A 5,852-nucleotide genomic window follows, 5' to 3' on the forward strand; every position below is an offset into this window, starting at 1 on the left:
ACTTCTCCCCTTTTTAAAACAAATCATACACATTTTCTATGTATTTATGTAATTTAATTTTTCCTGCGGAAATATCAGAAAACAATGGAGTTCTTTGTAAGAAATTTGTATAAGTATTATCCGCCCTGTACTCGAGTTGCGAAGAAAAACAAATAATTCACAGGAGGTCAATAATTTAATTGTCAAGCTAACCAATTTTAAATGATTTAAATAAAACTTCGTGTGTAAGTTATACATATGTACATATGTATATATGTAAGTGTATATGTAAATACGTACACGTACAGTCATGTGAAAATTAATAGGGACACGACATTTTGAACAGTTTTGGCTATATTTTCATTGCATGTTTAATGTTCATAACTTCTTTTTTATAAAAATACAGCTCATTGTCTAACAAAAGCTAAAAGTCCAAATTTCAAACTTTGTAGAAAAATTTGAAATTTCAAAATGTCGTGTCCCTATATTTTAACCCTATCTTATTTGTTTAATGTTCATTAATTTTAATGGATTTATGTGGTCTTTCTTATATAATGAGCTAAACTTTTATATAAAATGAATTAATGAATTAATTTATAATAACTTATTTCTGTTACCCTAAGCCATATGTTTTTGCAAAGTGTATTCATATGATCAAAATAATAGAAACAAGACTTCTTGACCAACTTTGGCTATTTTTCTCATATTTGTTTAATGTTCAGTAATTTCAATGGATTTATGTGATCTTTGTTACATAATGAGCTAAACTTTCATATGAAATGAATCAATATAAAATGAACCCATATGTAATAAATAAAACAAAATATGTACATAACTAGTATATAAAATGAAAAACTATTTCCGGATTTATTTTATTTTAAGGTGAAACTACTTCTGTTTAAATACTACACTCTTGTGTTTAAATACTACACATTTGGCATTTAATTTTGCGTACTTATAGAACACATTTTTAAACATTTTCTGCTGAGTACTAATTACATTTTGTGTAAAATTAAACACTCATGAGTTTAAATATTACACATTTGGGATTAAATTTTGCGTACTTTTAGTATAAATTTTTATTCATTTCCTGCTGAAAATTAAACACATTTTGTGCAAAATTAAACAAGCATTTGTTTAAATATTACACATTTTGGATTAAGTTTCGCGTACTTTTAATACACATTTTCAAACACTTTCTGCTTAGAGTTAAACACTCATGTGTTTAAATATTACACATTTGAGATTAAATTTCGCGTTATTATAGTACACAGTTTTAAACATTCTTGCTGAAATTTAAACCAATTTGGTGTTAAATTAAACACTCTTGGATTAAATATAGCACATTTGGCATTTAATTTCGCGTTCTTTTTGACGCAAATTTTTTAACATTTTTTGCCGAAATTTAAACAAACTATTCGCTGAATAATCGAGCATGTAATTTCGCGAATAATAAGGTAGGAAATCAGTAACCTACCTTTTAGCACGTAAAATTACACTATTTTTTTTAGAGTGTACTTGTGATATATTTGAATAAAACATGTGAAATTTAGTTGAAACAGTTTAGCCGATATTTTTTTTTTCAATTTAGCCGGTTGGTCCAAAAAGTTCTGGCAATCAGTGTTGCCGTTTTAGCCCTTTGGTGGCTAGATTTATACTTATACTTTTTTTGGCCACATAAATTTAAAATTGCTACTAGCCCTATTTTTATCCCTTTGAAAAATTTATTCATCCTTGACATGAAAAAGGTTCATATGCTTAATTTGATATCTTTTTTTCATTTATATAAGAGATGAAATTTTAATCTAAGAAAGACTCTATGTGTGGGTATATGGGTGTTTCTTGCGTTACGGACGTTCCGTTTGGCAACACTTTTTTCATCATAAATACCATAGTAGGCTCTGAATGAATACACATTTTTTGTCATGAGTAGTCATCATCAATACCTATCTGAAACCAATAAAAATATTTTCCACAAATGTTATGTGGTAAGTGCATAACACTATTAACACTAATTAGCATACTGGTGCGTAATAAAGTCAGTTGACATTATTTCCTTTCCAAACGCGAAATGAAGTCAACAAAAATTTGGCACAAGGGCGGCGCGGCGGAGTGCGACGCGTTGTGGCGCGCGTACGTGAGCCGCCGCGAATCTACGCAAATTTAATGTTTGAAAGAGCAATAATGTCAAAGGATTTTATTTCGCTTTTGAAAAGGTAATAATGTCAATTGAATTTATTTCGCACCAGTATGCAAAATAGTGTCAGTTGAGCTTATTTCCGTTGATCTTGGTCTGCTCGCATAAAATTTTGTTTTGCTAATTTCAGAATCCTTGAATTCCTTTTTAGAAAGCGGATATGCTTCGTTTACTGTCAAAACCATTTGCGCGTTTGGTACAGGCAGGCCTTGCTTACTTAACAATGTTTCTTTTCTTCCTGCTGCTTGTACAATATTTATTAATTTAGGGTCCTCATTTTCGGGTTTCGCCTCTATTCTATCCTGTTTCGATGACGATGGAATCGATGTCCCAGCGCCTGGCTATGACAAGGTACGAACATGGTTGCCACACGTCAAAATTTTTTTCTTAAGAAAAGTTACCAAAAGTTACCAAATCTTCACTACCAAAATTTTCACTTCTGCACTGAGAAAAAAATATACTGAATAAAACTTACTGAATATACTTACATACAGCCACAGTATACAGTAATCCAGATAGCCAAAACAAAAAATGTAAATATGCTTATTTGACATTTTGTTTGAATGTATTGGTTGATAATTTTTCACAGTTGTCGTTTTCGTTAACCCAAATGAAATCCAATTTAAATATTTCCTTATATTGAAAAATATTTTCAAGTCACATAAAATAAAACAACGAGAAAAACCCAATTCCAAGCAAATCAAGCGTGAAGCGTAAGCGATTATGACCGGATGCAGTTCCTATATAAGTCAAACCGTGTTCCGAACAAAACTTTGAGTGAATAGTGGTGGGCTGACTTTGTAAAATGGTCCCATCGATTAGGCGGTAAAACAAGTATTACTTTGCTTAAGGTCGAACTCTAATTTTCAAATGCACAAAATGCCGCTTATTCACATTTGAAAGAGGATAATGCATGAATTAATGCAAGTAAAGACGGTTTATGCAGATAAGTAAACGCTTTTGTGAACCGTATAAAATGTATGTGCATATATACACATATGCATACATATATATCAAAATATTCGGAATGACAACACGAATTGGTTCAGCCCTCTCTGTTTGTAAACACGCTAACTCGAACAAAATTTAGATATTTTAACGAAAGTCGGCCTCGAAGTTGCCTTTGGTATAATTTAGGTTAGTGTTAAATTTTGGCGAAATCTGCCAATAACCACGCCAACCTCCCACGAAGTTATCAAAAATATTTTGTTTTATTATTTTTTTTTACGAATTTTTCTGTTCAAATTTACATTTCAAATATATGAACAAACGTGTGTGGGTACTTTTGCATCAGTCGTTGCCTATCCCACTGGGAAAATAGGTAAGCACCTTGCGAGGTAAGCCATGTTTTCTTTCAGTTTTTAGTACCAAAATTGTCATCATGGCCAATGTCATCTACTAGTAAAGGGCAAAATGAACACCTCCGAAGACACATTACGTTGTCAGTTGCAAAATAACGTGCAGCCGAAGTTATTTCCAATCACCGAACTACTCCGAGCGACTGCTCTGCATTACTAGTAACTTACTTTGTAAAGCAGCTCAGAAGTATGTCTGATACCAAATGTACATTCTAAATTCCTACTTACATAAGGCGGCCATGCCTTTGTAAAAGTAAGGGACGTTCGGCAGGGAAATGGTAATGACTGCCAGGTGAAGAGTAAGTTGCTAATAAGGTATTATTACGTGCTCCTAATTCCCACTGGGATGGGTAAATGAACAAAAAATCCTATACATTCACAATATTTCATGTATTAATTTTCAAATAAGCATATTGTCAACGGCTGGTTTATTGTATACTGTGCATATATGTAGCAAGAATCTGTGCACTTATGTAATAAATTCAATATTTTTATAATTTGTCAATTTTTGATTATATATCAAGAGCTCTCAGTTCTAGCACAGAAGTTCAAATCTATTTTCTAAAAAAAAATATCAAGATTGAAAATCCTATTGACAATTATAATATTTTTTTTATTAGAAAATAATTACTGCATGTGCCGATATTTTCATTTTCGTTGTTCGTCTTTTCGACAGCGTAGGAGTATGATGTAATGTGGAACGATTTTCCGTCATCGCTTGCCAAATTTGGTTTGGAGACAAAACCGGTTTCCGCGTTGTGCCATCTTCAGTGTCATTTTTCGTTCGGAATGTGCCGATATTTGAACCTGCGACTCACGGAATAATAGCACCGGCCCACAAAAAAAAGTTTCGGGTGCTTTTAACCGTCCTTTTGACGCGTATAAAATTTCGAGTAAATTGCGAAAATTGCCAATTTTTTGCTATTTTTTTCGGTGTACGGTACGTGTCAAATGGACCTCAGATTCGGATCCAGTGGGTCGAAATACATTCGGTAGGTGGGTCTGGTAAAAAGCACGCGACATTTTTTTTGTGTGCCGGAAAGTTGCCAGATTGCCGAATTTGTATACCATTTTTACTGAACTACTGTCCCAAACTGTATTTCCAGTATTAAAATGTGAGATCGCAAAAATTCGATTTTTTTTGTAGAAGTGTAGCCCGTAGTGCTGCCACTGCAATTCAAATATTTCCAGTATTCGAATAGGAGATGACTCTAATTTTATCGAAGTAATTTTGTAGAAGTAATTTTGTAGAAGTGTCAGTAGTACTGCCACTGAAACTCGAAGGGTTTTTATAAATACGCACATGAAAAACATAATTAATTAGTAATAGATGTTTGGTTGAAAAAGTTACCAAAATGAAATAAAAGTTACCAAACCGCTTAAAAGTGACCAATTTTGGTAGAAAGTTACCAATTTTGGCAACCATGGGTACGAATAGCAATTACGTCGCTTAAAAACAGCAAGGCTGCTGGAGGTGACGCTTGTTAGCCGAGCTATTCAAGTACGCCGACGAGGAGCTGATAAGGTGCATGTATCAACTCTTATGCAGAATATGGTCAGATGAACGCATGTCCGACGACTGGAATTTAAGTGCCCATAAGAAAGGCGACCCCGACATACACGCCAACTACCGCGGGATCAGCCTTCTAGGCATTGGTTACAAGATCTTATCGAGTGTATTGTGTGAGAGGCTGATTGGACCTTATCAGTGTGGCTTTAGACCTGGCAAATCCATCATATATTAGGTACTAACAATACGCCAAATCTTGGGAAAGACCCGCGAGCATAGGATCGACATACACCATCTATTTGTCGATTTCAAAGATAATTTCCACAGCACGAAAATAAGTTTTCTTTATGCCGCAAATTTGGTATCACCCCGCGAAACTAATACGGCTATGTAAAATGACTTTGAGCAATACCTCTCCGAGCCGTTTGATAGCAAACGAGATTTCAGACAAGATGGCCCTATTTCGTGTGATTTCTTTAATCTGATGTTGGAGAATATAAGGTGCGTTCGTTTAAAATCACCAGCAGAAACCAACCAACTGCCAAATTCCGGCGAAATGTCATCTGTTCTCTCACAAGAGAGAAATATCCAAAATAGTACGCGAACAGAAAATTTGCAGAAACTTGCAAGTTAGACGAACAGCTGATAAAATTTTTGTTTACATAAAAAGTGTAAAATTTAAAACGTACGAAAAGTCATCGCAAAGTGTTATACTGACACAGTTTATTGATTAAAAAAATAACTACTTATTTCTTACAAGATTAATTAGTCGCATTTTGTAATTTTTATCTTCCAAACCATCAAATTC

This window comes from Rhagoletis pomonella, unplaced genomic scaffold (assembly GCF_013731165.1).
Source record: "Rhagoletis pomonella isolate Grant_MI unplaced genomic scaffold, Rhpom_1.0 Rhpom_scaffold_00002, whole genome shotgun sequence".
NCBI classification, from domain to species: domain Eukaryota; kingdom Metazoa; phylum Arthropoda; class Insecta; order Diptera; family Tephritidae; genus Rhagoletis; species Rhagoletis pomonella.